The sequence below is a fragment of the Triticum dicoccoides genome, chromosome 5A, assembly GCF_002162155.2.
Source record: "Triticum dicoccoides isolate Atlit2015 ecotype Zavitan chromosome 5A, WEW_v2.0, whole genome shotgun sequence".
Classification (NCBI taxonomy): domain Eukaryota; kingdom Viridiplantae; phylum Streptophyta; class Magnoliopsida; order Poales; family Poaceae; genus Triticum; species Triticum dicoccoides.
In genome coordinates this window covers 549,748,994-549,761,721 of record NC_041388.1, presented here as the reverse complement: position 1 = coordinate 549,761,721, position 12,728 = coordinate 549,748,994, and positions in this window count along the sequence as shown.

Here is a 12,728-nt window from a genome sequence, read left to right as displayed (position 1 = left end):
CTATGCGTTGTTCGATCTGCCCGGACGGCTCGCATCCGGGCGTGTTGTATCGGCGGCCCATGACGGGTGGACCGCGGGCACGGCCGGGGCCACCCTCGTGTGGTGATTTCGGTCATCGCAGCCGCGAGCGCCCTCTCTCAAGTGCACTTGCGTGACGGGGAGGCCATGGCCGCCTGCCAGCGTCTGCCAGCCTTGGGCGGGAGCAGGTGCGATGGTGCTGGCGTCGAGGCCAAAATGAGTTGGTTGCCCTATGCGTCCATCTGCGCAACCATCTCCGGCGCCATGTCCATCTGTGCCCACAAGGGGCCCGGGCGATCCGCTTGCTGCTCCTCCTGATCGATGCCAAAAACGAAGGCGAGGGGGTGCTCATCCTGGTGAGCTAGGGACAAGGTATTTGTGCTAGATTGGATATGGGAAATATGGAGTAGTCGAAAATAGGTTAGGGTGAGAGAAGGGGTGATCTCTATCTTATAGGCCACAGTCGGCGAGCTCGCCACTAAAGAAAGGAGGTTGGATAGGTGGCAGGAGGGAGGCCGGAGGGTGGTCAAAGACTGACGTGGCCTGCTCTTACGCCTCCAGGCTGCAAAGAGTAGCACGAGAGCGACGGAGGGTGATCAAAGGCACGTATTCCCGTGAGAAACTCTGGTGCGTGTGCATCAGTGCATTTTTGGAATCGACGTCGGCGGCAAAGTCCGAGACAGTGGTAGAACGGTGTGCACGGTGATCATGAGCACGAGCAGAGGGCGACATGATCGTCGCCGTAGCTCAGCTCCCAAGATGAGAGGCGATAGAGCATGCAATCGAGGGCAAAAAACTGGGGGAAATGGGGAGGAGCTCGCTGGGAGGCGGTTGGTGTATTAGTACAAACTTGACAGTGACCGACGATGCCTCATTTGATGAAGGTTTACCGGTGACAGAAGATGAAGACGAGGAAGATTATAAGGCGAACGTGTGGTCCTAGCTCGTGGGCGTCGACAGCGAGGAAGCAAGGCACGAGGAAATCTCCTGGACAAGCTTGCGCGGACAGAGGAGGGTGCTCACTACAAAGGCGCCATGGGCGTGCTCCAGGTGCGCTCAGCAACTCTCTTGGGTGATGGGTGATAGCTGACGGTGTCTCGACTAGTGGGCCTCTCGCCAGAGACCTCCTATGTGACGCTCTCTGCGTCAAATTGCTGCCGTTTCGCACAGGCGGGGCTTCGACTGTGCCGGCCCATGAAGACAGCAAACCGAAATCGAACGCGCACTGAGGCTAAAAAAGTATATATGTGGTAGCAGGAATTCGAACACATGACGCACCGCTATACTGATTAGACCTAAAGAACCATACATGCTGCGCAGCTCTGAATCAGTTTAGGAATTTCGGAAGCAATAGTTTTTTCGAAAAACGGAATGTTCTGTGAAACGCAAGCACTTTCTAAATTTGTGAACAAAATTTTTAAAACTATAACATTTAAAAAAACAAGAAATTTTTTTGAAAATCTTGATTTTTTTAAACGAGATTTTTTTTCAAATTTCAAAAAAATAGAAACGTGAACATATTTTTAAATTCCTGAATTTTTTTTGCAAACATGATTTTATAAAAATCGTGAATTTTTTTTAAAACTGGAATATTTTGTGAAACTACTGAAAAATGAAAACAAGAACATTTTTTAAAACGGGAACATTTTTCAAAAATTGTAGAAAAGCTGAACAAAAACATTCCAAACAATATTTGTAAAACAAGAACATTTTCCGAAATGTTGGGACAATTTTTGAAAAATGGGAACATTATTTAATTTATGAACAATTTTTTAAAACATGAACATTTTTTGGAAGTTTGAATGTTTTAACACGAACAAATTTTGAACTTCCCGACCAACTTTCAAAAGAAATGAAAAAACAGATAGAAAACTGAAAAAAGGGAAAGAAAGAAAAATAGGAACAAAAACACAAGTAGAAAAGGGAACTACAAAAAAATAGAAAACGGGAAAAAGAAGGAGAAATACGAAAAAAGAAAAAAATGTAACGGAAAAAAGAAAAAGGAAGATAAGAAAAAGAGAAAAACAGGTTAATAAAAAACTATAAATAAAAAAGTGAAAACCAATAAAAACCAGTTCAGGAACCTTCTAGAAGCTTCCCAAAACCGATCAGAAAACTTCTAGGAGGTTCCCAAAACTGGAAACTGTAGTGCGTTTTATCTCGTAACTGGGACGACCCACCTGATTCGTTGGTGGCTAGCTCTCTGTGCGAATCCTCGGTAGTTTGACGCAACGCGCGTCCTATACGGTTTTCCCTCTCGCCATACCGACTCCCGACATGGTGAGCCCGGCTGAGAACCCTCATGTGTGTTCCGTCCTGGGCCACTTCTTGGTGGCCCATGATGATCCCAAGGAAGGTCAGGAAGACGTGACGTATTCTCCTAGATTTTGGACTTATGGAGAATTTTATCTCCTCATACGTAGCCGACTAGGATCCTGTAACTCTAGGAACCCCTGGTACCAATATAAACTGAGGGGTCGGGCCCGTAGTAGACACATTACAATCTCATGGTAGATCACCGTACCTGTACTTTGTACACCCCAACGCAATAATACAATAAGTAGGACGTAGGGTATTATCTCCTCAAGGAGCCCGAATGTGGGTAAAACATTGTGTCCTTGTTACCATTATTCTAAGACGCCTAGCTTAAGATCCCCTATCCCGAGATCCGCTGGATTTAGTTCCGTTAGTGGTGGCCCATACGGGTCCTGCTAGGCGATCGTCGTGAATCGATGGGAGTCAAGATCAACACTCAGATCAAACCCGTCGCACTCTTCATGTCGGGCCAATTGTTCATCTTCGACGACCTTACCCTCATGGCCAACTCGGCTGGCCACCTCAGTCAGGCTGAATTCTTTGCTCGAGGTCAAACCGTTAGGTTCGGCAGCATGGATACACCACGGGTTAACGTCGAGAGCTGATTTTCATGAACTTGGTGTCACGCCGAGTCAATGAACAACATGAGCCATTGGTCCCAGGTCTGGTTTTAAACGAGACCCAGGGTCAGCATGAGCACCATCTTGACGGTGTCCTGGACCAGGGGGTACTTACCTTGTCAGATCCCATCCAGGAAGGACAGGGTGAGGAACCCTTTGTCGGTTCCGTCCTGGGTCACTTTGGGTAGCCCATGATGCATACAAGAAAGATTCGACAAGACTTGACATACAAGACAAGGAATCCTCTCCACCGACGTAGCCGACTAGGACTCCTGTTGTTCTAGGCATCAAGTACATTATATAAACCGAGGCCAGGCTACACTATAAAAAATATGTTCAATTGTGACCTTCTGGTAGTGACCGTGGAAGAAATCGTCATAAATCTATGACCATTTTGATCCAATTGGTCGTGGCCTGTTTAGGAGAGTCGAAACCATAAACATTAGTTACTATTTTGGTCAAAAAGGTCATAATTGCCTTACTTAAAATGGTCATAAACAGACAACAATGATCGACAACCTTATTTGTAGCTGATTACGACCAATCCAGATGGTCATGGTGTTGTAACATGGATGACTGGACGTCCACATCATCAATTTTACCTATGTGTTGTGTCATTTTGGCCTATGTGTCGGTTGTAGCGTCAGTCCGCCCAAAGATTGACTTGTTGACTAAACTGGGTCTACATTTACAAACGGGGCCAACTAACACAATACAAATGACATGTCGGACCCGTCCCACAAAGGTGAATGAAGCAAAAAAGGCGAAAATTCACTTTGGCTCACCCATTGTCTAAATACATATTTTAAAAAGTTAAAAAAAATTCGAGGAAAGATCCCCCGTGTAAATCCAGACACTATATGTGTGTGCACCAAGTTTCGATGAAAAATGACATTTTTGTGGCTTGTGTAAAAAAGACAATTTTCGATGCTTGATTACAGCTATTCAAAAGCCATTTTTAATCTTTTTTACAGATGCAACAAAATGCCCTTGTTCACCGAAATTTTGTGTGCGAACATAGGATGTCCAGATGTACACACAGGATTTTTTCTATACATATTTCATAATAGGTGTATCTATATCTAAGATCCAAAACGTCACTCTCAAAGAAAAAAAAGAACCCATTCCACAAAGGTGAATAAAGCAAAAAAGAAACCACACCACGTGATTCGAACTAGCTACCAGCCCGTGGGCCGCGGCTCGTTTTTGGTCTGTTTTTTGTTCGTTCGTTTATTCTTTTTTTACTTTTGTTTATTATTTATACTTCCAACTATTCTTGTATTTAAAAATGTAAATCAAGCATTTGAAAATGTTAAAATGCGTAAATAAAAAGATATTAACCATTTATTAAAAATATTAGTCTTGTATTTAAAAAAATATTTAAATGTTATATATAAAAATGTTGACTATGTATTAAAAAAGTTCTAACCAAGCACTTGAAATTGTTAATTGTGTATAAAAAATTTGTGTCTGATGTATAAGAAAAATGTTTACAGAAAATATATAATGTGTGTGAACAAAGTCAATCTTGTATTTAGAAAGTGTTAAAGCAAGCATTTGAAAAAAATATTAAACAAGTATTTAAAAGATATTAAACATGCATTAAAAATGTTCTTGACGTATATGAAAAATGTAGAATGAAAACCAACAGAAAGAAAGAAAAATGTTCTCGACGTATACGAAAAATATAGGATGAAAACTAGGTGACACAATGCAAATATTTTACATATTTCTGTTTTTTATTTTCTTATGCCAATTTCAAAATGCATTCGAATGACGGGTATGGCCGTTCATAGCTAGAAATGTTTTTTTACTTTAGGTTCTGAACTATATGCCGCTTAAGATATCATTTGTTTGTACTTTCCAATGTGTAGCAGGAAACAAGTTGCAACTGAGCCCCTTCAATACGATGAAAACTAGGTCACATATAATGACATAATGCGAAGGTTTTCCAATTTTTTTTATTTGTTTTTGAATTTTTCATGCCCGTTTCAAAATGCGGTCAAAACGGCGGGCATCAACAGAAGGGCAAGAGGTGTGTATGGCGCTGTCATTAGCGAGATCAATATCAAAGCCGATACGTTATCTTGTAATTTTTATTTTGAAAACCGTGCTGCAAATTATGAAGCACATCGTTTAGCAAAGTTCGCACTATTTAGAGGTCTGGGTCACCATGTCTGGTTTGGTGTTCCCCACGACCAAGTTTGTGTCCCACTCCATGTGGAGTTTGATGAATAAAGCAGTTTTTCATCCCTAAAAAAGCCTTGTTCTTATTGATTGAAATGTTTGTGTCATGGATTGATGACATGGCATCCATCCATCCATCCATCCCATTTATCTAAAGAAAAAGAAAGAAAGAAAGAAAAAGAACCCCCACCCCCCGGGCAGCCCAACCACCCAAACCCTATCCCCTCCCACTCCATCGTCGCCGCCCCCAGATCCAATCTCGCTGCCACTCCATCCTGTCCCGCTCGCGCATGCTCGCCGCCACCACGACCGCCGCCGCCGCCGCACTCAGGGCGCCGCGACCTCCTTCCCGCTTGCCGCCCTCCTCGCCTCATCCAAGGCCTCGTCCGACTCGACCCCCGCCACCCCCGTGGTGGTCCCCGCAGACGAGCGGGGCTCCCTCTTCGCCACGGACCCCGCGCCATCCGAGTTCGCGCCCTCCTCGTCGCCGTCTGCAGTGGCCAGAGGATCTCCACGACGTCCTCGTCGTCATCCGCGATGGCCAGGGGATCTCCGGGGTGTCCTCGTCATCATCCACGGACCCCACCCCCGCCGAGCATGAGATCTCCCAAGCAGGCCCTCCCACCGGCCATTGTCGGGCCATCTCCGCCGCACCACCGTCCCTCCGCCGGCAGGCACGTCTCTCTCTCTCTCTCTCTCTCTCTCTCTCTCTCTCTCTCTCTCTCTCTCTGACCAGCCGTGTTCTCTGCACCAGGTTCAGCTCCTACCGCTGCAAAGTGCTCGGCGAGGAGAAGGACACGGGAACTTGACCTGGACACAAGGTGCTCAGCTCCTCCAGCGACCACCGGGCCAATTTGTTCTCTGTTCCCCTCCCCACGTCCCTCCACCCATCTTCCGTACATTCACATGTTCATCAGTTTGCATCTGTATATTACAGTAGTCAGCAATATTATTTGAATGCAGTTTTGATGGATTAGTTAGGTGATATTTTGATGCAATTTTGATGGATATTTTTTCAGATGAGATGGAACCAAAGATCAATCTTCTTTGATTTCTTAAATTCTCTACAACTTGCTTTTGTAGTTTTACTCCAGAACAAAGCATGCAAAAGTAATAGCAAATATAAACCTCAAAGCTCTTCCCCACCACATTATGTGTGCATACTCCATCTAATCTAATATATAAATCTAAAATCTTGAAGCTTCATTCCTTTGGTCGCCCATGATATGTTAATGAAACGCCGTTGTCACTCCATTTGTTTGTGAATTTGCCTACCTGTTCTCATGTGATTCAGTGTGCATGCATTCAAGTTTTTCTGTAGGTCTATTTAGCATGAAACGGTGCTATGTGTTTTGAGCTACTTTAGCATTCAAATGAACATAACCATGAACTCTGATCCAGGGCATGTACTCTACCCAGAGCATGTACAGTCTGCCACATCTAGAAATTCTTGGATACCAGATACAACTATGCCCTTAATTAGTAAATTTCCTTCAACAACCCATGCTTATGATCTGCGAACACTCTATTTGTGTACTGATGTACATTGGATGCCTGGCTTTTAATTTTGAGTGTGTGTAATGTGATGTCTGGCATTCACTTGAAGTGGCACTCCTATATTTGCTTATAATATAAATACTTGTTTATGTATACAATGCAAATATTTTGTTTATGCATAGCTGAACTCCTAGCTAGCACTTGACAACTTATTCTCTGGTTTCCTATTAATTAAATGGTACATGCAATGAATATATCTAGTTTCCTGCCTCTTTGATTTGTTTGAGTATTATCTGCACGTTAGTTCTTTCGTTGAGTAGTGTGTATTTTCTGCTCATCCAGGTTTGATAACTAGTTCCTTGCTCTGCTCTGCCCCTGCTAGGTGCTCGCGGAGGAGGCCAAGGCGTGGTAAGACAAGGCCATCTTCAAGGTGCTCGATCTGGTACGATCTTTTAACCTCGGAAGGTTGAACCTCTCACCGACGACGGCCGTCATCGGTGAGCTGCTGGTTGCATCGGCCTCCCGCGGCATCTATTGCCAGCCTGTGGAACACTTCGAAGCCATCTTTGGAACTGCCAATGTCTTCTTGCAGGTAGCACCCCCTGTCCCTCTCCATCCTCCATTCCCCTGCAGTTCCGTTTTTTCTTGAAGTCATCCTACATACCTGCATAATTAGGCACATATGCTAAAGTGAAACTAGTGCTATATTGCATCAGATGGTTATTTCTGGATTTGGTACCAGTTTTGGCCTGGCCTGTGCTTCATACCTTGCTTTGGTTTTCAGTAGCAAGTAGTGCCTTAGTACCTTTTCCATCATCTGGTGTCCATGGATCAAACTTTTGGTTGTTATGTATTTATTGTAGTATCAGGAATGGCTCAAACCTGAAGTTCTTAGGCTGTACATTTGGCTATGATCAATTCTTTTGTGCATTTTAATTCAGTGTTGGTGTTGATTTGATGCCCATGTTTAGAAACAAATTACAGCAGGCTAAATAGGTTAATCTTCTTGGTTTGTTCGCGTGCAGATGACTGATGAGCTGATCTTCTTCCACCAGTGGTAGCAGTAGGTGATGCCGGAGCAGTACATCGATCAGCAGATCATCCTGCCATTTGGGCAGGGAGAAGCTGTGACAGCCCTAATGCAGTAACATCACCATGTGGCAAATCCAGTAGATTGACACAACATTGGTGCTTGGGTGATGGGGCGAAGTATGTGTACTAGTGATGGTACACGATATTCGTGCTTCTCATTGATGTTATGTGTGATCAGCTAGAATTTGTGCTTCTCGTCCAATCTATGTTGATGTGCGCTTGTGCACTTGTTGGGCCTTGAACCTTGTTGTGTAGAGGAGTCGATTAATGATGTATTGTATTTCATGTGATGTGTTACTGAAATGAAATATATGAAATATTGTATTATGTTGTATTTGTTTTCTAATGGTCCTACCCTTAAATGTGCATGCTTTTGACAAAATAATGCATCATCCCAAATAAATCGAACCAATTCAATTAAGAAAATAGGTATTGGGCTGGGCCCATGTTGGCTAGATTGGTGGATTGGGCTATGAAATTTACGATGATTGGGTCAGGCCCATGTAGGCTAGATTGGTGGACTAGGCTATGAAATTTATGATGATTCCATTTGGTCACTAGAAATGCCACGTTAGTGCAGCCACGTCAGATCATATGTGGCTCAGGCAAATGGGTAGTGACCTTTCTAAAATTTTGGTCTCTAGTCTAGCTATGACCAAAATTTCAAAAAGGTCAAGTTTGTTCGTTCTTGACGGCCAACTGTTGACCTTCTGAATTTGGTCAAAAAAGGTCAATAAACGATAAATATGACGAATCAACGACCAAAATGGGGAGTCATAATTGACCGTATTTCTTGTAGTGCTAGTTGATGAAACACATTTGAGAGATGAGACAACTCTCATACACACTGTCGGATTCAGGGCTCCACAGACCCAAGAAAGGTTCGAACTCTGGGATGTGTGTGAAGAACTCAACCTATCCAGCCTACCAGCCCGTCGCCCCATGGACTAGCTCGATTCGCGTGAGCAAGGAAGGAGATGAACACGACAGTTTACCCAGGTTCGGGCCACCTTGCGATGTAAGACCCTACTCCTGCTTTGTGGTGGATTGGCCTCACGAGGGCTGAGGATGAACTAGTACAAGGGGTAAACAACCTAGCGAGGTCTATGGGTAAGGGAACGAGTCCACCAGAGTCGGACCGGACCGAATCAGATTGGATCCTTTCTATGGTGGTGGCTAACCTATATTTATAGTGGCCTCGGTCCTCTTCCCCCAAAATGTAGGCGGGAAGGGATCCCACAATGGCCAATTTGAAGGGGGACAAGTAGTACATCTTATCCTGACGAAAGGTGGTCTTTGCCTACAAAGCTTCTGGTCGCGACGTAGCGGTGGGCTCGGCGATGACATCCGTCCTACCGTGTTGGCGGTCTTGGTCTCGTTGCACCAGAATGGAAACCTTTGCCAGATTCCTCAGGAACCCACACCTGTCCTTGGCTCCTTAGCACCAAAGAGGAAACTGCCTTCTCTGCGCCTGCTGGTGCCCGCCTGCCTTGGTCGTCATGGCTTGCGTCATGGTAGCCTCATGAGGTTGAGTGGAACGTGAGAGGCCGGTGCATGCAGCGGGGCCATCATTGCTTGGAACGTGAGAGGCCGGTGGTTAGCCTTCCTTCGCCTATAAATGGGGGAGGGGGCAGCCATCTTCATCTCCTTGCTGCTCGCTCCTTCTTCTTCGCCACGCCGCCATCTCGCCAGGGCATATCCATGGCGCCAGTGAGGAGGTTCTCGGCCGCTGAGAAGGGAAGGGCTCCTCAGGCGGAACCAGAGTTGTTCCCGCAGAAGAAAATACACGGTTGCCTTCGCGAGGCCACCGCAGCGCGACCCTGGCACAAACACGCCCGCCGGGTTTCCCCGTTAGTGCGGATGTTCGTGCGCATGGCCTCGCTCGTGGGAGAAGCCACGAAAGTCGCGGGGGAGGGAGTCATGGGGGAGAACAAGCGATGCGATGGCCACGCGACCACACTACAAGAAATAGGTCAACTTGTGACCATCACTATTGGTCACTGAATGGTAATTTTTTTTCATTTGTGACCATTTTGTGACCAAAAACAGATGGTCAAAAGCTGGTCGTCGTAAACTGAAATTAACGACCTTTCTTCTGGAATGGTCGTAGACATTTATGACTAAAAATAGGTCGTAGGTTTAACAACCAATTATTTTGGTCACTAGCAATCCGCCCACACCACGTCAGATCCACCGTGTCAAGCTGGCGTGGCAGAATTATGACCAAATGAAAAGGTCATAAAATAGAATAAGCCTGGTCCATTTCAACCATCTTCATGGGCCAAGCCCAATAATTCAGCCCATTTAATGTTTTTTCTCTTTATTTTGCTTATCTGCTTGGGCCTCACCAAATAATTTGGCCTTTTATTTTCTGGGATGGAGCCTTTTTTTGATCAATTTTTTCATAGCCAACTATTGTTTTGGGCCACAGCCTTTTTAGTCTAGGTCTAATTTGGACCTTGGCCTTTTTATTTTCTGGGATGTAGCCTTTTACAATCTTTTTTACAGTCAACTCTTTTTTAGCCCCAAGCCTTTTTAGTCTAATTCTTGTTTGGGCCTCGGCCTTTTTGCAGTCCAACTAAGTTTAGAGCCCAATTAATCCAAATAATATTCTGTGATCCAAACAAAACACAAATAATTCAAAAAATGCATAACTACACAACTTCAGAATTTCACAACTTCAGAGGTTCATAACCACATAGCTTCCAAAGTGGCATAACTTCATAGCTTCCAAAATGAGCCATCACAAATTCACTGGTTCAACAACAAGTGCTCCCAGGTTCACAAGTGCTCCCAGGTTCACTTGCCAAGTGCAAAATGCAACAAACTGCATAAGTTCACGACCTACTACGACATAACTTCACATTCAAAGACAAACTGCAGCAGCAACTCAAGTGGGCTAACTTAGCTCCAGAGACAAACTGCATCAAACTACCTTAGCTCCAAAGAGAGCCATCAAGTGGGCTAACTTCTCATCCTGCTCTTGAGACTTCTTGCGCCACAGATCAAGTTCCTTGTAGCGTGCAGCTTTAGCTTCTTCAGCCTTCATCATGATTGCCGCCAATTCATCTTTCATCACTTCTGCTTGAAGCTCCAACCCCTCCAGCTTCTGCTCAAGATTACGAACATGAGCAGCCACATCAGCAGTTGCTTTGCCGGGGTTGTTCCTAGATGGTTGGAGCCCAACATTCTTGAGGAATGTGCTTTGCTTGACTCCGGTCTTGAGCACTTCGTCAACAATTTCAGCAGCAGACTTTGGCTCTTCACCTTCTAGTACCAGCGCGTCCTTCATTTTTTCCATCTCAAGCTAGCATATGGAGGAAAATAATAGGCATTAGTGGCAGATCTATTTCACATTTTGCAAAAAAACAAGCAAGAGAAACCAAACCAGCACACGAAATGGATTATTTGAAGTAACCAAACTAGCACACAAAATCTATACATAGATATTTTACTCAAACTCAAACAGAAGAAGATGATGACTAGTAACTTGACAACATTATTTGAATCTGCACGTAGATATTACCAATAACAGATTCATTATAGTAAGTGGACACACTTATGTGATCTGGAGACATTCAATTGGAACAATATGATCGCTTCATTAAGCCTAGAATGGTGGTTCTATATAAGATGGCTTCTCGAGTGAGCCGATCATCAAACTAACATTCAGATCAAATTTCATCATATCATAAAAAATGCAACAAATAGCTACAACAAGTTCTGATATCTTTGTTGAACTATCTTAGGCTCTAGCAAACAGCATCAAAGCATGGAACATAGTGTGTGTTCTTGACTGGTGTCGGTGTCAAAACCGACAGATCTCGGGTAGGGGGTCCCGAACTGTGCGTCTAGGCGGATGGTAACACGAGGCAGGGGACACAATGTTTACGCAGGTTCGGGCCCTCTCGATGGAGGTAATACCCTACGTCCTGCTTGATTGATCTTAATGATATGAGTATTACAAGAGTTGATCTACCACGAGATAGTAGAGGCTAAACCCTAGAAGCTAGCCTATGATTATGATTGTTCTTGTCCTACGGACTAAACCCTCCGGTTTATATAGACACCGGAGGGGGCTAGGGTTACACAGAGTCGGTTACAAGGGAGGATATCTACATATCCGAATTGCCAAGCTTGCCTTCCACGCAAAGGAGAGTCCCACCCGGACACGGGACGAAGTCTTCAATCTTGTATCTTCATAGTCCAACAGTCCGGCCAAAGTATATAGTCCGGCTGTCCGAGGACCCCCTAATCTAGGACTCCCTCAGTAGCCCCTGAACCATGCTTCAATGACGATGAGTCCCGCGCACAGATTGTCTTCGGCATTGCAAGGCAGTTCCTTCTCCGAATACTCCATAGAAGATTTGGAACACAAGGATTGTGTCTGACTCTGCAAAACAAATTCCACATACCACCGTAGAGATTATAATATTTCCACTAATCTAATCTGCTGACAACTTTTTATGACGTGACATCAGGCTATGGACCATTCATTATTCGAACCGTTTTTCTCAACCAGCTACTGCACACATTGCGAGGCGGTTTTCTTGGCACGTCTTGTCGAAGCAGAGATCGTGTCCCCTTATCACGGGATTCTCATCAATACAGGTGTGGATAACCCAACCGTGCCATCAATTACGACGCTTGGGGAATAAGCGAGTTTACCAGGCAGGTGGGGAGGCGCATAGCTTCTCCTTTTCGTCCACGCCTTCTTCTTCCCTGCCCATCCATTCTTGCACACTCGAGCTCCAGCGCCCAAGTTCGAATTTTCTTTGTAAAACCACTCCAAACATGTCCGGAGCGGGAGGCAAGTGGATGGTCTCCTCCGTTATGGAGGATAACATTACGAAGCTCCGGGAAGCTGGATACCTGGCCGCAGACATCGCGCACCGGCTCCCAGATGCGGGGCAGATCGTCCCTACCCCTGAATCCCACAAAAGGGTTGTATTCCTTACCCATTTCGTCTGCGGGCTGGGATTTTCCCTCCACCCATTT